This window comes from Schistocerca serialis, chromosome 2 (genome assembly GCF_023864345.2).
Source record: "Schistocerca serialis cubense isolate TAMUIC-IGC-003099 chromosome 2, iqSchSeri2.2, whole genome shotgun sequence".
In the NCBI taxonomy this organism is placed as follows: Eukaryota; Metazoa; Arthropoda; class Insecta; order Orthoptera; family Acrididae; genus Schistocerca; species Schistocerca serialis.
Genome location: NC_064639.1, coordinates 234540142 through 234566190, shown reverse-complemented (window position 1 = coordinate 234566190; position 26049 = coordinate 234540142). Strand labels below are relative to the sequence as shown.

General features: G+C 43.4%; 1 protein-coding gene across 1 annotated transcript in view; it reads left to right on the top strand.

Annotated features, from left to right (window-relative positions):
• LOC126455873 (probable G-protein coupled receptor CG31760) overlaps positions 1-26049 on the top strand; it is a 1325234-nt gene that overhangs the window by 279424 nt on the left and 1019761 nt on the right. Inside the window, exon 2 of the mRNA XM_050091633.1 lies at positions 25315-25404. The gene's annotated coding sequence lies outside the window, so the exon portion shown is untranslated. The remainder of the gene's footprint in view (positions 1-25314; positions 25405-26049) is intronic.

Here is a 26049-nt window from a genome sequence, read left to right as displayed (position 1 = left end):
CAGTTTCAATCTGCAGTTCATAACCAATAGATTGTGGGCAGAATCCGCAACTGCCCCTGGAAATGTCTTACAATTTAAAACCTGGTTCCTAAATCTCTGTCTTACCATTATATAATCTATCTGATACCTTTTAATATCTCCAGGATTCTTCCAGGTATACAACCTTCTTTTATGATTCTTGAACCAGGTGTTAGCTATGATTAAGTTATGCTCTGTGCAAAATTCTACAAGGCGGCTTCCTCTTTCATTTCTTCCCACCAATCCATATTCACCTACTATGTTTCCTTCTCTCCATTTTCCTACTGACGAATTCCAGTCACCCATGACTATTAAATTTTCGTCTCCCTTCACTACCTGAATAATTTCTTTTATCTCGTCATACATTTCATCTACTTCTTCATCATCTGCAGAGCTAGTTGGCATATAAACTTGTACTACTATAGTAGCCATACTGAAGATATTTAAATCAAAGCTCCCCCATTGGACAACAGTCCTACGGCGATATCTGACTGCCGAGGAAAAATGTTTTGTTATTGTTTAAGTGATGGTTGACATCGTCGATTTGCTGAAAGTTATTCGGATATATTAAGTATTTCGTAAATTTCAGTATAGTTTGAATGTATCGTCAGAAAAGTAAAATGTCCAAAGGCCTGGACAGGGTGGTAGTCGTTCCTCCTTCACACTGTGTGGTAGGGTACAGCAAAGTCTGTGCTCTACAAACGTCAAAAGATACGCTGTGTCAACCAGTTCGTTGCACCGTGAATGTTCACAAACACGTGGTCCAAAAGTCCTGGAGTGTCCTGAATGGCCTCCCCTGCAGCCGTTACACGGGCAAGGAGATCGTCCTGTGACTCCACGTGAGCAAGCAATCTTCTTCAAACAGCCCCACAGGAAAGCAGAGATGTTAATTCGGGCTATCGTAGTGCCCAATGAATCTGTCCACAGCGGCCTATCGACTTGTCCTCGAACGTTTGTTGAAGGACGTCGCGTGAAGAACGGGTTGGAGCACCATCGTGTTGGAACCACGGTCGTCCGACGGATGTGCAATGGCACGTTCTCCAAATACTGCATTAGTACATTCTGCTTGAAGACCAAGTACCTGTGACCCGTTAGACTGGTCGGCAGCATATATGGGCGAATCAGACAACCGTGAATAATACCAGCTCACACACTGATACAGAAACGACTTTCATATCCATAGCGGTGTGTTTGACGTAAGGGTTTTAATCATCTCAGATTTGGTGTTACGGCGGTTGAGCAGACCGTTTGTTGTGAAAAGATTGTTCCGAGGAGTTCTGGAACGTCGACACAAACGGTGTATAAGCCATGAGCAGTAATCGGCACGTGATGCAAAATCAGATTGACCAAATGCCTACAACCTCTGCAGGTGATGTGTGTGAGCGTCTGATGACACGTTACATGACGTCACACAAGACATTACGTGATACCCGAGACCCGCCTATGTGAATGTGTATCGCCTTCCATCGTTTATCTTCCAAACGACTCATCTCCAGACATGAGTTTAATACCAAATATTGTTGTACCGAGCACTCTCTACAACACCAATAACTGTGTATTCTGGATCACCTTGTATAAACAGGACTGATGTATGAATAGAATCACGAAGTCACCAAGTTTCCATTTTGCACTTTACAAATGTCTGACTTGAAAAAGATTCTTGTTCTTTCTGCTTTGAAGCAACTTGGTTTAATAGGCGCGGTAGTCAAGTTCGTTCCATCAGCACTGATGCCTTCTGTTTATGTTCCAGTGTTCTAAATGTACCTTCCAAAGGAAAATGGCACAAAGCGTTAGTCCAGGCAACCAGCAGGGTCCAGAGAACAGAGCCAATTATCTTCAGCACTCGGAAGTTCGTCGTTCAGATAGTGACGAACGTCGGTGCTCGAGTAACGGGGTGTCCCGTCTCAATGGAAAGTGAAATTCGGAAGCAGCAGTCAGTTGTGGAAGCAATCACAGCTGCTACATATCAAGGTGAAACGTACCCGCCACAGTCTTCTTATAGAAGAAAACTGGCCCATACTGCTTCATCTGTGGTACTGCACAAAAACCATTGATCTTCGGAGAATTACGTTCATGCACCAGAACTTCATGAGGGCTTTTAGTGTCCAACCTTCTCACATTGCGGCGATTTACCCTTCAAATAATGGAAGGTTGCTTCGGTGCTGAATATCTGCTCGGAGGTGAAATGCTCATTCGCAAGCACTTCTTGGACTGTGGAGCAAAATTGAAGGGGCCGGCTGTAAATTTAACGTTTGTGACTTGCGCAGGCCGTTGATGTTTTGTACTGTTTAAGAAACGTTTCCTCAGTCTCTCTAGGGTCTATCTGGCACACTTGGGGAGCTGGTACTTTTCTGTCACTAAATTGTCGATACCAACGCACACCGCTCTGTTTACATGGCGGTTCTTTTCCTTAATTCCTTCTGAATGCATGCTGCACTATTATAACATACGTCTAGCATATTCCCAACTTTTCTTGCTCTGTCGCCAATATGTCAAAGCACTGCGCTCGTATCACCAACTGGTGGACACAGTATAAACTCTGCGACGCACCAATCAAAACTGAACATATAATACGTTGGAAAAGATAGAACTTTGAAAAAAAGCGATTCATTTATAGTAACCTGTATATAAATTATATAATTTAAAAACAGCGACCGGCCTTGAGTATGGTTTACAATAGTTTATTTAAATTGAACCATTACCTGTTTCGGATACATTAGAAATCCATCTTCAGATGTGTTACAGATTTTCTTGCTTTTCCGCAGGGGCTTTTCTTTGTGTAGTTATTGGTTTTGTGCACTAATAAAAAGAAATATTTTCGTTCAAAATTCGGTACACTTACAAATGATTTTTTTTCTTTTTGACTTTTCCAGAAATGTACATGAAATAAGTTTGAAGTTAATACCAAACAAAATGTGTGAGTTCTGTTACATTCTGGGGATACTGCTTGAACCCACCGTTGTATGTTTTGCGGTAAGCTGAAAATTTGCAAAACGTGACCCGAGCTTCACATAAGTAACAAACAAGTTAGTTTCATAAACAGTTTCATAAACGTTAGAGTAATCAAGTGTTAATTGCAGATGCTGTACAAAGTATGCGAGCTAGAGGGATGAAATTAATTTAAACATCGAAAAGAGAAGTAAAACTTCGTAGAATAGATTCTAGTAAGGCACTACACTGAATGGCGAAGATAAACAACTACTATATATAAACAGTGACAGGTTTATAGTTGTGAAATATCTAATCAGACCTTATGTGTGATCGGATAAAGAAATTGTACAGCGTAGAGAACCAGCATTGAATATGGGTGTCACATCACAGACAATGTGTGCAGAACAAAAGGACCGTTAGATTTTGCTTGTTTATTACAATGGTAAAATTGAGTATGAACGTAGAATATAAAGCTGCATTCAGCATAATAAACTGTAATGTCGTATATTTAAGTAAATGGCCAGTTATAATGTAACGTATCAAAGTATGAATATCATGTACATCTGAAACGTTACTCAAAATAAGGGCAATATATCCCTATTCATAGATAATGGATGAAAAATTGAAATGAAGTAGAACTGAGGATGTGCAAGGGTCATATGGACTACGGTAGTAGTAGCCTATGTTGGTTTAAGAGAGAAGACCTGACGAGTATGGTCAGCTGGCGGAGCTACGGGGAGCGTCCCGTGGCAGTGGTCAGAGTCGTGGCCACGTTTTCTGCAGCCTGTTGCTGGGTGGCGTTTGTAACGGAATCTGGACTACCCCCCCCCCCGGACAGTATCAATTGTGATTATTTACGATACCGTGGAGCGTTGTACGACTACTGCTGGAATTCCAGATTGACAAATCATTCGTGGTTGCTTACATTTCATTCCAAGGACTATCATATCCAATGCGTGCGTTTCTTCTATTGCCCAGATCAGCTTGTTTAATCTCGACTGTGAGTGTATTCCCTCTCCGGAACTATGGATTCCATCCTGGCTGTTTTGAGGTCTCGTTCCCGAACTCGTGTGATTCGGTTTAAATAAGGAAATCTGTTCAGAGCCTTGTGGTATAAAGCATAATGGTCACACGGTTTCCTTCGGATACAAGTTTTCTAAATCTACCCTATAGGCTAACTTCCGCTAGCATTGCATTTCTCTCATATTTTCGTATGGGCAATAACGACCTACTACGATCCTAACAGCCAGGGTCTGAATTCGTTCGACGTCTGTCATCGTGATTACTTGATAAGGATTCCAAACGCTGTGACAATAGCCCATAGTTGTTCGCACTAGCCTCTTGTACTCGACTTCATGTTTCTGATGCATTGCATCTTCCAATAACCCACTCAAAAGATTCACCTTGTCTCATAAATTAATTTACCTTGTCATCCCATTTCATATTACCGCTAAATATTTATACAATGTGACGTGCTCAATATGTTCACCACCAGTCTTGTAATCAGATGCTATGATTTTTTATGAACTTTCCTTGCACTTGTCCATCTTTTTAGAGAGCTACCATTCATAACATAAAATGTAAATATTTTCAAAGTCTTTGCGAATTTCTTTCGATCAACTGTCTTCTGTAATTTCCTGTAGACAACAGAGACAAATCTTGTAATGCTGATAATCGTATCTGATAAATCATTTATGTGTACTGAGATCAATGGACTTCGAATTACGCTTCGTCGGCCATCACCCGTTATTACTTTCTCTTCAGCAAAACTTCTGGTGTCCTGTGTAACTTACATGGATCAGTTAGTCAAGTATTCATTGAGCTAATCATGTGTTTATGGAGATACTACATGTGATCGGGTTTTGGTTAGTTGTCGGCCGTGGTGCATTATTCAACCCGTTTCGGAAATTCAGGCAGGTGCTCTCCATAGCCTATTTCATCTCTATTATACGTAAAGTGTGTACAACATTTGATCAAATAAAAGTACTATTGGTCAGTCGTAGTAGGAATAGTATTGCTTCGACCGAGTACGCCTACCATACTCGCATACCTGTATGCGTCGTAATGTACACTTTTCGTCTTTGCCATATTTACGCAATTATCGTGCTGAGGGAAACGCTATGACGTCAGTCGCGCCTGAACCTCCCTGCTTTCCGCCCCGATTAACAGTCTTCTTCCGTCCCTCTTCGGCACTTCCGCATCATTTAACTTCTTTTGGCCAGTGGACTGTTCCAATCACTTGTCCAACTCTGTTCACCCCACTGCACATCAGCACCGAACTAGAAACCGATTTCTATTGTACTGATTGTCCAGGCGCCAGCTGCGATACGGCATGTCTTCACACTTTGCGTGACGTTATCACCCACATACAGTCTCTTAAAAATATGCGAATGAGGGCAGTTCGTAGTCACAAAGATAAATCATCATTTGGCGAAAAGAGGCGTTTCCCAGACCCTTGAAGGCTTTCTCATCGAATTCTTTACTAAATTATGTTACTGAGTTTCTGAACCAGTGATATTACACATCTGAGTATTTAATGCGGGTTCGATTCCCGGCGGGGTCAGGTATTTTCTCTGCCTCGTGATGACTGGGTGTTGTGTGATGTCCTTAGGTTAGTTAGGTTTAAGTAGTTCTAAGTTCTAGGGGACTGATGACCATAGATGTTAAGTCCCATAGTGCTCAGAGCCATTTGAACCGTTTAATGCGAAAATCTTCCCTGTGGCGTTAACGTTAGAAGGTAATTCGCGTTCTACAGAGTGAGTCACGAACTATTGCCACCTAGAATAACACCTAACGTATGATAGTAGTTGAAAAGTTTGTAGCACAAATGTTGCACGGGACAACAAGGCCATAATATAACGTTTATTTTTTTTGTTGCTAGGTGGGGTTGCGTCAGATATCAGAAGGTCTATTTTGTACTTTTTTTTGATGGTATGCTGTAGTTTGGTACTTATTTTGTGATAGCGGATATCGAGACGACTCCAATGATGTGTAACAGTAAGGTCTTTGAAGGTCAACGAACGTCAAAAAGGTGGCATGAACATCCTCATACAGGTGTTCGAAGTGATGATCATTGGTATCAATGCAGTGCTGCAATCTTCTTATCAAGGATTGAGTCGTATTCCTTATCGTTTCTGCACTTATCGAAGCACATGCTCCGAAAATTATTCAAATGGTTCAGATGACTCTAAGCACTATGGGACTTAAGGGAACTGATGACCATGTAATTTGGTCCCTTTACTTCCCTACCACCCCCCACTATGGAACTTAACATCTGAAGTCATCAGTCCCCTAGACATAGAACTACTTAAACGTAACTAACCTGAGGACATCACACACACCCACGCCCGAGGCAGGATTCGAACCTGCGACCGTAGCAGCTGCATGGTTCCGGACTGACGCGCCTAGAACCGCGTGACCACGGCGGCCGGCCTCCGAAAATTCTCTTTCGTATATCGTGCAAATAGTAAATATTCGCCGAATACGGCGTATCCATCTAACGTGTCATTGACATGTAAACACTATTCGACGATTTCGCAACACAGCACTAATAGGAACGGTATGACTAGTATCGTCGAACCAAGTGAATGTGAATGATTTATTCCTTCGAAGAATTAGTCGATATGCTTCTCATTTACAGAGAAAGTCAAATAAATTCAGTGATAGCTAGAGACTTACACGCTGAAAGATATCCTCAACGTACTCATCCTACACGTCGTATATTTAAATATGTGTATGATAAATGGAGAACAACTGGATCTTTAACGCATGGAAACGTAGCCGTCAAAGGAAAGTTACTAACGAGGAAACGGAAATTGGTACTCTTGCCACTGCGGTTCGAGATCCTTGTGTTAGTTCGCGTCAAATCGCAAAGGAATCTAGTATGAGCCTGAGTAGCATTGTTCGTGCTCTGCATCGTCATAAATATCATCCTTACCATATCAGTCTCCACCACGTATTAGTTGATACGAATTGTATACGTCACCTTGAATTTTGCCGGTGGGCCCAACTTCAGATTCAGAAGGGTGACACATTTATTAAATTGATTCTATTTACTGACGATGCTACATTCACGAACCATGGAAATGTTAATTTGCGTAACATGCATCACTGGGCTACTGAATATCCATGTTGGCTTGGTAAGTTGCACACCAGAAACCGTGGTCGGTGAATGTATGGTGTGGAATTCTGGAGGACAGAATTATACACCCTTATTTCATCGATGAAAATCTTAATGGTAGGAAGTACATACACCATATTCCTGCAACAGACATTAGGTCTGTTATTGTAAGAAATACCTTTAGGAACAATGAACAGAAAGTGGTATCAACTCGATGGGAGTCCGGCACATTGTTTGGTGATGGCTATAAATCAGTTGGAGAGAGAAGTCCCAAATCGTTGGAATGAATGCGGAGGAAATGTGTCGAGGCCGGCACGTTCGCCAGACTTGAAGCCTCTGGATTCGTAATACATATTGTTTATAAAGACGTTCCAACTACACCTGAAGATATGCGAGAGTGAATTGTTAGAGCAGGTGCTTCGATAAGTGCCGAAGTGATAAGGAATACCACTCAATCCATGATAAGAAGACTGCAGCACTGCTTTGATACCAGTGGTCAGCACTTCGAACACCTTCTGTAAATGGACGTTCATGACACCATTCTGACATTCGTTGACCTTCAAACTCCTTACTTTTACACTTCATTGAAATCGTCTCCATAGACGCTATCAGAAAATAAGTACCAAACTATAGCATCCCATTTAAGAAAATAAATTTGAACTTCATATCTCTGAAGCGACCCCACCTAGCAACAAAAAACCAACGTCATATTATGACCCCCATTTGCCCATGCAACTTTTGTCCTACAAACTTTTCAGCCCCCATCATACTTTCGGAGTTATTCCTTGTGGAAATAGTTAGTGACTCACCCTTTATACACTCCTGGAAATGGAAAAAAGAACACATTGACACCGGTGTGTCAGACCCACCATACTTGCTCCGGACACTGCGAGAGGGCTGTACAAGCAATGATCACTCGCAGGGCACAGCGGACACACCAGGAACCGCGGTGTTGGCCGTCGAATGGCGCTAGCTGGGCAGCATTTGTGCACCGCCGCCGTCAGTGTCAGCCAGTTTGCCGCGGCATACGGAGCTCCATCGCAGTCTTTAACACTGGTAGCATGCCGTGACAGCGTGGACGTGAACCGTATGTGCAGTTGACGGACTTTGAGCGAGGGCGTATAGCCGGCCGATGTGGCCGTGCGGTTAAAGGCGCTGCAGTCTGGAACTGCAAGACCGCTACGGTCGCAGGTTCGAATCCTGCCTCGGGCATGGGTGTTTGTGATGTCCTTAGGTTAGTTAGGTTTAACTAGTTCTAAGTTCTAGGGGACTAATGACCTCAGCAGTTGAGTCCCATAGTGCTCAGAGCCATTTTTTTGAGGGCGTATAGCGGGCATGCGGGAGACCGGGTGGACGTACCGCCGAATTGCTCAACACGTGGGGCGTGAGGTCTCCACAGTACATCGATGTTGTCGCCAGTGGTCGGCGGAAGGTGCACGTGCCCGTCGAACTGGGACCGGACCGCAGCGACGCACGGATGCACGCCAAGACCGTAGGATCCTACGCAGTGCCGTAGGGGACCGCACCGCCACTTCCCAGCAAATTAGGGACACTGTTGCTCCTGGGGTATCGGCGAGGACCATTCGCAACCATCTCCATGAAGCTGGGCTACGGTCCCGGACACCGTTAGGCCGTCTTCCGCTCAAGCCCCAACATCGTGCAGCCCGCCTCCAGTGGTGTCGCGACAGGCGTGAATGGAGGGACGAATGGAGACGTGTCGTCTTCAGCGATGAGAGTCGCTTCTGCCTTGGTGCCAATGATGGTCGTATGCGTGTTTGGCGCCGTGCAGGTGAGCGCCACCATCAGGACTGCATACGACCGAGGCACACAGGGCCAACACCCGGCATCATGGTGTGGGGAGCGATCTCCTACTCAAGCCGTACACCACTGGTGATCGTCGAGGGGACACTGAATAGTGCACGGTACATCCAAACCGTCATCAAACCCATCGTTCTACCATTCCTAGACCGGCAAGGGAACTTGCTGTTCCAACAGGACAATGCACGTCCGCATGTATCCCGTGCCACCCAACGTGCTCTAGAAGGTGTAAGTCAACTACCCTGGCCAGCAAGATCTCCAGATCTGTCCCCCATTGAGCATGTTTGGGACTGGATGAAGCGTCGTCTCACGCGGTCTGCACGTCCAGCACGAACGCTGGTCCAACTGAGGCGCCAGGTGGAAATGGCATGGCAAGCCGTTCCACAGGACTACATCCAGCATCTGTACGATCGTCTCCATGGGAGAATTGCAGCCTGCATTGCTGCGAAAGGTGGATATATACTGTACTAGTGCCGACATTGTGCATGCTCTGTTGCCTGTGTCTATGTGCCTGTGGTTCTGTCAGTGTGATCATGTGATGTATCTGACCCCAGGAATGTGTCAATAAAGTTTCCCCTTCCTGGGACAATGAATTCACGGTGTTCTTATTTCAATTTCCAGGAGTGTATTTAACTGACCGTGATTACATTAGGTTGTTTGCCAGAGGATCGTGCTTGCAGTAAATCGTTAGAATAAGATAACAACACAGGAATTTAGTGTGTGTGTGTGTGTGTGTGTGTGTGTGTATGTGTGTGTGTGTGTGTGTGTGTGTGTGTGTGTGTGTGTTACTTTACACTTTCTGGATATATACACTGTGTATATAGGGTAAGTTGGGATTAAATGAATCATTTCCTATTTTTCGGCCCCAGAGGGCTAGTAAATATTTTACTATGCTTGTTAAATTGTAATGGTGAAAACATTATAGTTACAAGTTTTGTATGATAAAGGTACATTGCTTCGGAATATATACTTATTCACAGTAAATAGCTAAATTTAAAATGTTGAAACAACGGAATAATTACAAATTATTGGGGCTGTTTCAATGTTAGGGGAGCTACATGAACCACTGTAAAATGTCATACAGTTGTAGGCATTATGAAAGATTACACATTTTAACTGTTCCAGCGGTTGTGACATTCATTTCAACCAGCGCTATCGTTTACGACCAGCAGCCGCCACACATTTTCGTGAAGATACACCTTGTACTCATAATACCTGATCCATTCTCCTTTCTTCACAGATCTAGGGTCGTAATACGTAATGTTCCAGAAACGAAAAGGTACGTTTCTTTTCCTCTGACACAGCTTCAGGTGATGATAAAGATACATCTTCTTCTGGGTTTGAGGGTTTCACTTGTACATAGAGACCTGAAATGATGAATTCAGATGGCAAGCCGTATTTTTCTCTCCCCTCGTACCTGTGGTACCTTTGGTTTCCTTTGGGATTGATAAAAGAGAAGAAAATGAAGATGATGTTTCTGAGCTCCGACTTACCGAATTTCTTCGACAATTGGAAGCAGTTGCACGGCCAGGGTTTACTTCTGATTTTGTGGTAACTCACGGGACTCATCAGATTATCGTATGTGGTGTTTCTGCTGATCGTCATACTCTCTTCCTCCTTTAGTTTATTCGCAGTCCTTACTCTGTAGTTAGTAGATTTTCCGTTTAATTCAACAGACCCTGCATTTATTTCTCAGTTTCACAGTGTTTAGGTGTGTTACCAGTGAAGCTTACCTTTGACAACCTTTAACCCTAAATTTTAATCCCAGTTCTGAATAATTCTTTTGTTTCCCCAGCTGTGTCGTCCACGTACAAGATTCTTATTGTTCCGTCATTCTTCTTGTACATAGTGTATGTCATCCAGTTTTGTCCACAGCGTATATTTATTTTTGTGAAGAGTAAAAGCGTTCTTCATCACTTCTCGGTACACACCTGTAATTTCCTCATACATTTAAGACTGAACGATATTTACGGACCGAAAGAGAGGTTCTATGTGTACCGTAGAACCGACGTAAACGAAAGGAAATACCGTGTGTTGGCTGGCAGTGTTATGCTGGGTAAAACTCCATCACTTGAGGGGAATCGCACACAACGCCTGCGTACTGCAAGCAGGATGTTTGCACGGGCTGTCCGCGTAACAAACTGGAGCGCAGACGGTGTACGCCTGGTACCTCCAAGGCGAGCGATGCGCTTACGCTTGGCAGGACGTAACGCACCGCTGAGCTGGAAGCTTTGTCTCCTGCGACACACGGTAAGCCCCTGGTCTGTAGCTGCCTCTGGGGTGGCTTGTATACCCACCGAAGATAGCGGCTTACAAACAATACACAAGCGTCTATCTCAAAAACAACTGTATATATTTCGTTTCATATGGTAATGGACGTACTGCATAAGCGAATAACAAATCTAAGTTGCAGATACTTTAAAATGGAATAATTTTTTTAACTTCAAACGTAGTCTAATTAAAAGTAGTTTCCATCTGACGGTTCAGATTCAAAGATGCTGCTTTGTCACGATTAGTTCTGTCTCCAGGAATCGATCATAGCGGCTCGCTCTCCACAGCTATAGAAAATCGCTTTAATGTCCCTAACTCATGCCAAAATCATATAAGAAAATCTGAACTTCACTTATGATCCATACCTCTAAAAAGCCTATTCTTAACGTTAATAAGGGACAGATTTACGATACTGTTTATGAAATGGGCAACATTTTTCGGTTCAGAACAAAGAGATGTTGTCTTCTGTCGAAAACTGACATCTTGAGAGCGTTTCTGTGCACAAAATACAGGTTGATTGTTGCAAGGAAGGAAACAGCAACCCATCACCACTGGAAATGCTATTTATGTACAAAACTTGCGTCCCTTCCAGTATCGAACCGGCAGGTTCATCTTCCGAAGGCTATCAACGACTAGTCACACATTTGTTTATGTTTACATTAATTTCCTGTTCTTTATTCCCCATTGTGGTGGAATATCCTTGGGGTATTGGCGTCTTACAGCAAAAACGATGTTAGAAGCGACCTATTTAGACCTAACTATCCCTAATAACGATTGAACACAATGTAAACGAATCTTTAAGCTTGAGTTGTTCTAGTTATAGTTTGCTTAAGTCGAATATCGCGCGTCATCCTGTTGCAATGTTATTTGCTTGTGTTCACGAAACGTTGAAGAATATATGAAGCACTTATTTGATGTACAGTAGGCTGTGGATTTCTGAACCATGGAGCTATGTGAACAAAAAGAAAAAAATACTCTACTGCTCAGCCCGTGTGCGCGGCTCGGACGAAATTATGTTACAGGACCATTGCTGGAGGAGACGTGCACAAGCGCGAAGAGCCTTTTTCCACATATATATATATATATATATATATATATATATATATATATATATATACACACACTCCTGGAAATTGAAATAAGAACACCGTGAATTCATTGTCCCAGGAAGGGGAAACTTTATTGACACATTCCTGGGGTCAGATACATCACATGATCACACTGACAGAACCACAGGCACATAGACATAGGCAACAGAGCATGCACAATGTCGGCACTAGTACAGTGTATATCCACCTTTCGCAGCAATGCAGGCTGCTATTCTCCCATGGAGACGATCGTAGAGATGCTGGATGTAGTCCTGTGGAACGGCTTGCCATGCCATTTCCACCTGGCGCCTTAGTTGGACCAGCGTTCGTGCTGGACGTGCAGACCGCGTGAGACGACGCTTCATCCAGTCCCAAACATGCTCAATGAGGGACAGATCCGGAGATCTTGCTGGCCAGGGAAGTTGACGTACACCTTCTAGAGCACGTTGGGTGGCACAGGATACATGCGGACGTGCATTGTCCTGTTGGAACAGTAAGTTCCCTTGCCGGTCTAGGAATGGTAGAACGATGGGTTCGATGACGGTTTGGATGTACCGTGCACTATTCAGTGTCCCCTCGACGATCACCAGTGGTGTACGGCCAGTGTAGGAGATCGCTCCCCACACCATGATGCCGGGTGTTGGCCCTGTGTGCCTCGGTCGTATGCAGTCCTGATTGTGGCGTTCACCTGCACGGCGCCAAACACGCATACGACCATCATTGGCACCAAGGCAGAAGCGACTCTCATCGCTGATGACGACACGTCTCCATTCGTCCCTCCATTCGCGCCTGTCGCGACACCACTGGAGGCGGGCTGCACGATGTTGGGGCGTGAGCGGAAGATGGCCTAACGGTGTGCGGGACCGTAGCCCAGATTCATGGAGACGGTTGCGAATGGTTCTCGCCGATACCCCAGGAGCAACAGTGTCCGTAATTTGCTGGGAAGTGGCGGTGCGGTCCCCTACGGCACTGCGTAGGATCCTACGGTTTTGGCGTGCATCCGTGCGTCACTGCGGTCTGGTCCCAGGTCGACGGGCACGTGCACCTTCCGCCGACCACTGGTGACAACATCGATGTACTATGGAGACCTCACGCCCCACGTGTTGAGCAATTCGGCGGTACGTCCACCCGGCCTCCCGCTTGCCCACTATACGCCCTCGCTCAAAGTCCGTCAACTGCACATACGGTTCACGTCCACGCTGTCGCGGCATGCTACCAGTGTTAAAGACTGCGATGGAGCTCCGTATGCCACGGCAAACTGGCTGACACTGACGGCGGCGGTGCACAAATGCTGCGCAGCTAGCGCCATTCGACGGTTCCTGGTGTGTCCGCTGTGCCGTGCGTGTGATCATTGCTTGTACAGCCCTCTCGCAGTGTCCGGAGCAAGTATGGTGGGTCTGACACACCGGTGTCAATGTGTTCTTTTTTCCATTTCCAGGAGTGTATATGTATATATATATACAGGGTGAGTCACCTAACATTACCGCTGGATATATTTCGTAAACCACATCAAATACTGACGAATCGATTCCACAGACCGAACGTGAGGAGAGGGGCTAGTGTAATTGGATAATACAAACCATAAGAAAATGCACGGAAGTATGTTTTTTAACAGAAACCTACGTTTTTTCTAAATGGAACCCCGTTAGTTTTGTTAGTACATCTGAACATATAAACAAATACGTAATCAGTGCCGTTTGTTGCATTGTAAAATGTTAATTACATCCGGAGATATTGTAACCTAAAGTTGACGCTTGAGTACCACTCCTCCGCTGTTCGATCGAGTGTATCGGAGAGCAGCGAATTACGTAGTGATCCAAAAGGGAACGGTGATGGACCTTAGGTACAGAAGAGACTGGAACAGCACATTACGTCCACATGCTAACAACTTTTTACTGGTCTTTTTCACTGACGCCCATGTACATTACCATGAGGGGTGAGGTACACGTACACACGTGGTTTCCGGTTTCAATTACGGAGTGGAATAGAGTGTGTCCCGACATGTCAGGCCAATAGATGTTCAATGTGGTGGCCATCATTTGCTGCACACAATTGCAATCTCTGGCGTAATGAATGTCGTACACGCAGCAGTACATCTGGTGTAATGTCGCCGCAAGCTGCCACAATACGTTGTTTCATATCCTCTGGGGTTGTACGCACATCACATTCTCCTTTAACGTACCCCACAGAAAGAAGTCCAGAGGTGTAAGATCAGGAGAACGGGCTGGCCAATTTATGCGTCCTCCACCTCCTATGAAACGCCCGTGGCCCGTGTTTGTTACAACACGCAACTGAACGTCGGAGGTTTCAAGCGTCAACTTTAGGTTACAATATCTCCGGATGTAATTAACATTTTACAATGCAACAAACGGCACTCATTACGTATTTATACGTTCAGATGTGCTAAGAAAACTAACGTGGTTCCATTTAAAAAAACGTAGGTTTCTGATAAAAAACGTACTTCCGTGCATTTTTGTATGGTTTGTATTAAACAATTACACTCGCCCCTCTCCTCACGTTCGGTCTGTGGAATCGGTTCGTCAGTTTAGTAATTTTCCCGCTACCAGTTGTATAGGATACAGCAGGTCGGTCAACAGAACAGCTGGCGATATCTATTATAAATTTGAGCAGTTGCGTACAGTTAAAAAATAACAAGGGAATGGGCTATGTGTATAAGTCTTCGTGGGGATTTTTGAACAGGAAATAATATATACTATTTCTTTTTTTATTAAAGTAACGATTTAGTTCAATTATACACAACAAGCCCTCAGCCTTCATTACCAAAATTTGGTTTTGGTTAAATTTTCGACTTCGTATGGAGACGTGGAGGTAGTGCAGGAGATGCTGAACGGATCTGAGTGGGCGGAATCATCCCTTTCAATGCTAACAAAATTCCGTCACGCAGTTGAGACTGGGTCTGCTGCTGGAATGTTTCGTTTAAATGATTTAACTCCGCCAATAGCAGTTTTCTTATTTTATTCGTTTTACGTTTGTGCAACACCGGTCATCACATCACTATCAGTTATCCGAATCTTGTATGTTGAGTGCGATGGTTCGCGACACATACTGTACGTAATTTTAACAGTGTCGGAAAGCAATTACTACGAAGGTACGTGCGGAGCGCAGAATTCTGTGGAAGTGAATCAGAGCATCTGAGCGGGTAATCCTAAACTACTTCATATTTCCAGGTAGCGTGATATTGGCCGCTTGACTTAGCTGAACACTATACGCTTAGTCTATTTCATCGTCTCTATAGTTCACGCGCCCCAGCATGCAACCTCAGAATTGTCGTCTCGTCATAATGGTAACACAAAGTCATGCTAATCTAGTATAACAGCGACAACCATAGACCAAATGTTGCTGTCTGTATCATTAACAAATAACCCTTATGTCTTCCACACATTTCGACGTGCTTATGAAAAGTCGAAGCCCATTTTTGCCAGTCTGGAAACTTTTATCTAAGTGAATTATCATATATGGCCATTTCTCGATTTCTACATCTACATCTACATGATTACTCTGCAATTCACATTTTAGTGCTTGGCAGAGGGTTTATCGAACCACAGTCATACTATCTCTCTACCATTCCTCTCCAGAACAGCGCGCGGGAAAAACGAACACCTAAACCTTTCTGTTCGAGCTCTGATCTCTTATTTTATTTTGATGATCATTCCTACCTATGTAGGTTGGGCTCAACAAAATATTTTCGCATTCGGAAGAGAAAGTTGGTGACTGAAATTTAGTAAATAGATCTCGCCGCGACGAAAAACGTCTTTGCTTTAATGACTTCCATCCCAACTCGCGTATCATATCTGCCACACCCTCTCCCCTATTACGTGATAATACAAAACGAGCTGCCATCTTTTTTACCCTGTCGATGTCCTCCGTCAGTCCCACTTGGTAAGGATCCCACACCGCGCAGCAATATTCTAACAGAGGACGAACGAGTGTAGTGTAAGCTGTCTCTTTAGTGGACTTGTTGCGTCTTCTAAGTGTCCTGCCAATGAAACGCAACCTTTGGCTCGCCTTTCCCTCTATATTATCTACGTGGTCTTTCCAACTGAAGTTCTTCGTAATTTTAACACCCAGGTACTTAGTTGAATTGACAGCCTTGATAATTGTACTATTTATCGAGTAATCGAATTCCAACGGATTTCTTTTGGAACTCATGTGGATCACCTCACACTTTTCGTTATTTAGCGTCAACTGCCATCTTCCACACCATACAGCAATCTTTTCTAAATCGCTTTGCAACTGATACCGGTCTTCGGACGACCTTACTAGACGGTAAATTACAGCATCATCTGCGAACAATATAAGAGAACTGCTCAGATTGTCACCCAGGTCATTTATATAGATCAGGAACAGCAGAAGTCCCAGGACGCTTCCCTGGGGAACACCTGATATCACTTCAGTTTTACTCGATGATTTGCCGTCTATTACTACGAACTGCGACCTTCCTGACAGGAAATCACGAATCAAGTCGCACAACTGAGACGATACCACATAGGCTCGCAGCTTGATTAGAAGTCACTTGTGAGGAACGGTGTCAAAAGCTTTCCGGAAATCTAGAAATACGGAATCATCTTGAGATCCCCTGTCGGTAGCGGCCATTACTTCGTGCTATTAAAGAGCTAGCTGCGTTGCACAAGAACGATGTTTTCTGAAACCATGCTGATTACGTATCAATAGATCGTTCCCTTCGAGGTGGTTCATGATGTTTGAATACAGTATATGCTCCAAAACCCTACTGCGAACCGACGTCAATGATATAGGTCTGTAGTTCGATGGATTACTCCTACTACCCTTCTTAAACACTGGTGCCACCTGCGCAATTTTCCAATCTGTAGGTACAGATCTATCGGTGAGCGATCGGTTGTATATGATTGCTAAATAGGGAGCTATTGTATCAGCGTAATCTGAAAGGAACCTAATCGGTACACAATGTGGACCTGAAGACTTGCCCGTATCAAGCGATTTGAGTTGCTTCGCAACCCCTAAGGTATCTACTTCTGAGAAACTCATGCTAGCAGCTGTTCGTGTTTCAAATTCTGGAATATTCCATTCGTCTTCCCTGGTGAAGGAATTTCGGAAAATGCGTTCAACGCTTTAGCGGCACAGTCGTCGGTAACAGTACCGTCGGCACTGCGCAGCGAAGGTATTGACTGCGTCTTGCCGCTTGTGTACTTTACATACGACCAGAATTTCTTCTGATTTTCTACCAAATTTCGAGACAATGTTTCGTTGTGGAAACTATTAAAGGCATCTCGCATTGAAGTCCGTGCCAAATTTCGCGCGTCTGTAAATTTTAGCTATTCTTCTGGATTTCGCGTTCTTCTGAACTTCGCATGCTTTTTCCGTTGGCTCTGCAACAGCGTTCGGACCTGTTTTGTGTACCATGGGGGATCAGTTCCATCTCTTACCTATTTATGAGGTATGAATCTCTCAATTGCTAATGCTACTATATCTTTGAATTTGAGCCACATCTCGTCTACATTTGCATAGTCAGTTCGGAAAGAATGGAGATTGTCTCTTAGGAAGGCTTCTAGTGACACTTCATCCGCTTTTTTAAATAAAATTTAGAACAGTTAAGCTAATGCTCCCGTCCCTTCCTAGCTACGCTTCTTTCACGTTTCGTTCACAACCAATATGCCTCCGTTTTGCCTCTCTTCAGTACTTGTGTCCTGTCACGTTCCTTTTCTTACCTTTCTCTGCCACTTCTTCATTACTGCCCCTGCCCATGTTTGAAACCCACCTGTCTGATAATTTGTCTTCGTTATTTTACTTAACGAAAATAGTGTTTTTTAGGTATAGCTTTCAACTGTTCTGGCCTTTCTTGCTGCTAATACAGCTCGCCAACCCCAAAAGCAGTATTAAATGTGATAACACTGCTTACCCCAGGTAATTTCTAAAATGGGAATGGTTCACTGATTACACATGAGGAGGTCGATCTGAGTAACCATCGAACATGTAGTCCACACGGAAGTATTAAATTTTAAGTAGCAGTTATTCTTATGTCAGACATATCCCAGTTATAATAGCACTACAAGCCAGTGGCGAAGTCCATTTAATAAATTAGATGAATTGATTATTGTGAATGGCAATTCGCAATCCTATGAAAAGTTATGACTCATTGAGTACAGAATATGGACTGATGGCAAAATGAAGGAAACGAAAGTAAAGAGGAGCAGCACAAACGAGATTAGTAATAAACTCAACATCAATACTGATGAACACAGAGTAGACGAGGTGGAATAATACTGCTACCCCACAAGCAAAGTTACCTATGACCAAAGAAGCAAGAGAGAGATAAAAAGCAGACTATCACTGGCAGAGAGGGCCTTCATCTCCAAGACAAGTCTACTAGTATCAAACAATGGCTTTCATTTGAGGAAGGCATTTCTGAGAATGTGCGTTTGGATCTTAGTATTGTATCGTACTGAATCACAGACTTTGGAAAACAAGGAAATAACAGAATCGAAGTGTTTTCGATATCTTGCTAGAGAAGATTTCTATGAATTAGGTGTAATGATAAGCTTAGGGATGTCGATGTTCTCTGCAGAATCAGCGAGAAAAGTAAATGTGGAGAACTCTGACAAGAAGAAGAGACAGGATGATAGGACATGTAAGACGTCAAGGAATAACTTCCAAAATGAGGTAGTTGCAGGGGCTAAAAACTGTAGAGGAAGACAGAGATTGGAATACATAAAAGAAGTAAGTGACGACGTCATGTGCAAGTGCTGTCTGACATGATGAAATTGGCGCAACAGAATAATTCGTGACGCACCGCATCAAACCGGTTAGAGGACTGCTGTCAAGTAAATGTCTTCTTTCTTTCTTCTTTCGCTTACGCCATAGTCCCTCAACGATCGCAGGGTCGGCGTGGTTACAACGGATTTGACAATATTGGTGTTGGGGATGGCCGGATGCCCTTTCTGCCACCACCCCATACCCACAGTTGTACACCAACTGTCTGCGTCTAGTGTGAATCGCGAAACAGTGCGGACGTGCTTCGAATGTCTGCGACGCGTGTAACTGAGGCGGAACGTGGGGACCAGTCCGGTATTCACCTAGCGGGATGTGGAAAACCGCCTAACAGCCACATCCAGGCCGGCCGGCACACCAGCCCTGGTCGCTAATCCGCCGGGCGGATGCGATCCGGGGCCAGCGCGCCTGCCCGGGTCCAGGAAGCAGGCGTTAGCGCTCTCGGTTACTCTGGCGAGTCTGCTGTCAAATAAATATGTAAATAAATAAATATTAAATGATTAAGTGCTATGGCTGGTAAGCAAGGTATATTAAACTGCATTCTCAAGCTCGCCGGCGAGAAGACTTCATCACAACATTTCTGAACCCAAAAAACTTATAGCCGAAAGAAAAATCAACATACTTCTGAGAACTGCTCGCTCACTAAATGCCGCCTCTCCATAGCGCAGTCCCCTACTCATATTTGTCTGTGTTGCTCTACCACTTCGAGTGACTCATCGTCCTACCGTTGCAAAACTACCTTCTTATAAGGGCACTCTTACTACTACTATAGGCTATGTAATCAGCTGGATATTCAAAGTAAGTGCCTCAGCAAGTTGATGACTTTGATGCCTCACACTGCACGAATTTGGACAAGGAATAAACAGAATGTAAATAAAAGTTATTCTAAGTATGCACAATTCAGTTTCAATCTACATTATAGTTCTTACGCTTATAGTACGATTACCGTCTGCGCATACAATGAGTTATTACGAACTGTACTTAATGTAGCGAGGTCTTCGTTTGTAATCGGCCTCGCTACTTTGGCATTACGACCTGAATTAATTATACAAACGCTGCTTCAGCTAATTATGGCTAAATGTAATTACTAATTATTTCGGCATTAAGTCTAATTATCCTAATACTCCAATGCTGCTTTTCTTTGGAACATTGTAGCGGGTATGTGCAGCATTACCGCCGTATTTCGCTTTTGTACACTACTCAGTTATGCATACATTTACTTTACACATGTCCGCCCCCGGTAGCTGAGTGGTCAGCGCGACAGAATGTCAATCCTAAAAGACTGGATTCGATTCCCGGCTAAATCGGAGATTTTCTCCGCTCAGAGACTGGGTGTTGTGTTGTCCGAATCATCATCATCATTTCATCCCCAGCAACCCGCAAGTCGCCGAAGTGGCGTCAAATCAAAAGTCTTGCACCCGGCGAACGGTCTACCCGACGGGAGGCCCTAGTCACACGACATTTACAGTTTTTACTCTACACATTCTGCATGTGCCAGTTCTGCATGACTGGATGACTCCACTGATGCCGACTGGCAGTTCCTTACCTGAAAAAGCTTTGAGGGCTTTGTTAGTTCTGAAGTTCAAGTTTAATGTCATTAACAGTTAATGATTTCAGTACTTACGCCACTGTTATTTTTGCGTGTTAGATTCTGTGTTAGACATAAGACTTCTTATAACATTACGTCGAAATAAAGGTAATATAAAATATTTAAGATGGTTAGGTACGTGTAAGAGAGGGCTTGTAAACAATAAAGAAATAATTCGACCAATTTTCATTTTCTTGCACGTGTAGGAGAGCGGGAAGAAAACTGCTTACTGTAAATAGATACTTCTGGTTCCAGCATAGTAGATATCTAGTACATCTCATTGCTGATGTGGGAGCACACGTAACTGACGACTTTGTAGGACACTGGACATATTGAGCGGGATGCACTATATGTGAAGCACATTTACCGGATTTAAGGCCTGGGGCAGACTGGGCAAGATCTACTACATGAAAAGTGCATTCACCAGATTTGATGGCTCTTAAATTTGTTTTGTTTCCTTCACGGACCAGGTGAAAGTATTGTGTTGATTGATATCATACCTGAGGTAGTTTTCGGAGAAACATTATGTTTTGTGACGTGCAAACAGAGTCCTACCATACCCACTGAAGTTGAGATGGATCAAAAAAATGATTCAAGTGGCTCTGAGCACTATGGGACTTAACTTCTGAGGTCATCAGTCCCCTAGAACTTAGAACTACTTAAACCTAACGAACCTAAGGACATCACACACATCCATGCCCGAGGCAGGATTCGAACCTGCGACCGTAGCGGTCGCGCGGTTCCAGACTGTAGCGCCTAGAACCGCTCGGCCACCCCGGCCGGCTGACATGGATCAATCACATAATGAGACTGCTTTTCTATATATTGTAGGGATATCAACAACTATATCTACATGCATACTCCGCAAGCCACCGTATGGTGCATGGAGGAGCGTACCTTGTACCATTATTAGTCGTTTCCTTTTCTGTTTTACTGGCAAATATAAGGAGGGAAAAAGGACTGTCTCCATTCCCCTGACGAACCATAATATTTCTTCTGATCTTCGCGGTCCTCACGTGAAATGTACGTTGGCGGCAGTAAATTTGTTCTGTCAGCTTCAGCTAGCTGTTCCCTAAATTTTCTCTACAATGTTCCTCGAAAGGAATATCATCTTCCTTCCATGGATTCCCATTTGAGCTCCCGACGAATCTCCGTAATGACTGTGTATTGACCGAATCTTCCTGTAACTATCTAGCAGCCCGTCTCTGAATTTCTTCGATGTCTTTGCTTAATATGATCGCTTGGGGATCCCAAACACTCGAGCAGTACTCAGAAATGGGTGAAACTACTGTTCCGTGCCCGGGCTCCTTTACAGACGAACGACCCTTTCCTATAACTCTCCCAATAAAACGAAGTCGATCATTCGCTTTCTCTACTACAATCCTTATATTAGAATATACATATAATAAAATGTCATTTGTGCTGTTTTAATTGTCTAACACCTAAGGACAGAACGATGGGTTATAAAGAAGACATCGCTTTAAAAAGACATAATGCTCAGTGTCTTATTCGACGGCCACAGCTTCTTCCAGCAGGATACCTGTCCGTGTGGCAGCGCTAGCATGGTGCTACAGTGATTTGCTGAGCGTAATAGTGGACTCACATTGATATCTTGGACGTCAAATTCGCTTGATCTGAACCCGGTGGAACATATCTGGTACGGTACTGGGTGCCAGCTGCAAGCTCACAAAACCCCTGCCCGTAAATTACGTGAATTTCCTGACCCATGGGTGGACAACTGTGCCACATTTTTGCAGAAAGCTACCAAAAGTTTGTGGAATCCAGGCCACGCAGACCCGCTGCTGTACTGCGGAGCGAGGCCTTCATCTGCGATGGTGTTGCTGAAGACTTGGTCTTGAGCTTATGCATTTATAATTATCCAGTATCAATGATGTTGAACGCATATCCCACTGCAGCTACCATCTTCCAGCACTGCAATGCCTACCATTCAGAAATGCTGGCATCTCACACATACACGACTTGTTAAATGATACACGCTAAAGTACTGCTGTAAAGGGCTGTCTGCCGATGTTTCGTTTGCTGAGTAATAACCAGTACCCAGGAAAGAAACCCCTGCGTTATTATTAATACAACGGGAATACCATTCTTTTCTCTTTAATATTTGTGGATGATGCAGAGATGTTACGTGTAACACATTAGATTTTGTGGAGAATATGTAAAATCGAGTTTTCTATGGGTAAAGAAGATGGAAATAACAACAATAAAGCTGTACTTTGATTAAATACTTGCTTCTGGCGCACTAGATACTTTTATCTGATGCTGATTACAAAAGCTGCACTCAAGTGCGCTGTTTGTAGTTAACAGTATTGTGAATAAGGTAAATTTCTGTTTGTCCCTGAATAATCTAATTTACGAGTACCTATCTCAAATGCACGAAAAGAAAAACCGAACCAGAATTAGATGTATACCTTACCTGAGATTATCAACCAATAGTACACTCCCATGGGAAACCCCGTACGAGAAGAATGCACACATTGTGTGGGATATACCTGTGGCACAACGGATTAGGTAACTTTTGTTGAATGAAACAGAATGGGGGAGTTGCACAGTGATAATATAATATGGAAAACACATCATGGAAGATAGTGGGTGGCCGGCCGTAGTGGCCGAGCGGTTCTAGGCGCTTCAGTTTGGAACCGCGAGACCGCTACGGTCGCAGGTTCGAATCCTGCCTCGGGAATGGATGAGTGTGATGTGCGTAGGTTAGTTAGGTTTAAGTAGTTCTACGTTCTAGGGGACTGATGACTTCAGTAGCTAAGTCCCATAGTGCTCAGAGCCATTTGAACCATTTTTTATAGTGGGTGTAGTAGCTACGTACAGAGGAAAAGAGTAGCACAAGACGACGAAAATAAAGGATGCCATCAAACTTACAGAAAAGTGACGGCTTAAGAGAAAGAAAAATATAATTTACAAATTTTGTGGTGTTAAGTGAAGGACAAAACAGAAAGTATGACAGATAAAAAAGGGCACCAAAATGATATTGACATGACAAGTATTGGAATCGGAGACATAAAATAAAAATTCAAGACCGAGCCGAATATCTGTAAACTGAATGCAGGTAAGGAAATTTAGAGCTATTGAGAGCAATAATCATGAAATCTACGAAACATGAAAAACACAACCCACTGTTTCGGCAATATTAGTTTTATCAACCTAAAAAATGATGAGGCAAGAACAACACATTTGTCGCAAAATGTAGTTCCATTCATTTGATGTAGAGTAACAATGTTCAAGATATACTCGGTACTTAAGAAATTAGAAAAACTGTTTCTTAGTACATGACTTTTACCTCTCAATTATACAAATCTGCGACCAAGTCTAATATTTATTACACAAGCTATTAATCAACTGCCCTGAATGAGAGGCTGGAGACATACTTATATCGACCAGTCCTTAGCACATCCATAGCTGAACTGAGCGGTTTTGAAGCAGTGTAATTTTGAATTGCTTCATGCATTTATCTGTTTCGGGATGCGATAGTGTTTTGTTTTTGACAGAATTTTTATTCATCATGTAAAGTGCTGAGCTTACAACGCTCCTGTACAGTCTCTAAGGAAGCTAATCTTTATCCATCAGCCATGTAATTCAGTATCTGTGATATGATACTGATTGAAGATTTATCTATACATTTGTCGTGGAAATACAGTAGTTTTCCTTCTTCATGTGTTTAACTTACTCTTGTAGATTCTGAGTGGGATACTTCTTCCTTTCTCCACTTGTATTATTTTGACTGAAAACATTCGAAAATTAAAGGAAAACACTTGTTAGTAGTTGCAGGGCATTATCATAACTTAGCAAGAATTCATAGTATAGGTATTCGTATTATAGGACAATGAATGAATAATCGTTTTCTTCTTTAGAAGTAATTAATAATGTGTAACCCTATTCATGAAGCTAAAATAAATATTTTTGAGTTCTCCGTCATTTTCATTCTCAACTCACCTGTATTCATTTGTCATATTTATATACTATCGATTTCAGAGTAGAATTATTCCATGTTGAAGCAACTTGCAAGGGCTCAGGAATCAATTAACGCTATCTCCTGATGGAGTGCGTGTCAAAATTGTTTTTCATATACAATCATTGCCATAGTGTAAGGGTCTCGTAACTGAGGTGTGTTCAGCGTGATGGATGAGACGTCAGTGAATAGTTCTCCGCATTGACTAAGGCCACTCAGACCGTAAATTTCAATAGAAGTGAACACCGACTATGATACCTTCATTGCATCATTTTCCTCTTGGATCTTATTGTATTAGTGTTGATTTCAATAAAACAGTTTTGGACATGTGACACGAGAGAGGAGGAAATACCATCAATTCAAAGGATAATTTATGACACGTTCTTACCAAGTGATCGTACCTGGTTGAAGATGAATGCATTAGAACTAACGTGGTACTGATCCTGTGGAAAATGTTGCACTTGTATGGAGCACAACTGCGGCAATGGTCCAAGTGTTGGCTAATATCACACTGCGACAATGTATTCCGTGACTAACTGTTTTTTTTTTTTTTAACTGAAATTGACAAGGCGTACAGTTGATGCTGTTGATATAATCATTTTCCTGTGGAATAAAATAAGAACTTCTCGTTCCTGGTGAAGTCATTAGTAGACTATTTACAATGGCTCTGCTAGTTCTTTTGTAAAGCCGATCACTTGCCAAAGCTGTTACGAATCGTTGAAATGTCATGTTGCAGGCAGTGATGGCGCCTAACTGAGTGGAAACAGCCGCCTGCAGCCATGGGGACCTGAGGGAAGCCACCGCAGCCGCCTACACCAGCAGCAAGGTAGGCGAGCGGCGCCGGCGCTGTGAACTTGGAAGGAGCTTACCCCTTCCTCTTTCACTGTGCAGAACTTGCTCCCCAACTCCGTAACACGCCTATGGCGACTGTACTCCACCGAGAGCGTTTCGACAAATAGTGACGTACTGAAAATCTCAAATAAGAAGGTGCTTCCTGATAAATTATTCAGTTATACCGTTACTGTCTTTCCACATGTATAGGAATAAACCAAATAAATAATGATTGCTATAAATCTAGCGTGAGACGTACTCACTGAGCCGTGTGTACTTCCATCTTTCCACGGCTCGTTTCCTGAGCGTCGTGTGGAGCCAATATTTTTGGTAATCGACAGTGTTTGGGCGCGATCGGGCTCTAGCATCTCGTTGCTGTCTTTCATTGCTTCGCTTCTATTTCGTTTTTCCGCCGTTGTTCAGGATTGGTCTTTTATGAATCTCTTTCGTTTGAACTCCCGCCCGTAGTGTACCCACTATCGATTGCGAGTTCTGTCTTTGGTGTACTTAGAAACCGTAGGTTGGTAACACGACCGACTCACGTGTTTACTGCAGCAGACTCTTTTTGCGTGTACTATTTATAGGCGAGTGCGGTCACGCTGGGGGAGGTTGTCGCGCAGTGGCCTTCGTGTCTGTTCTG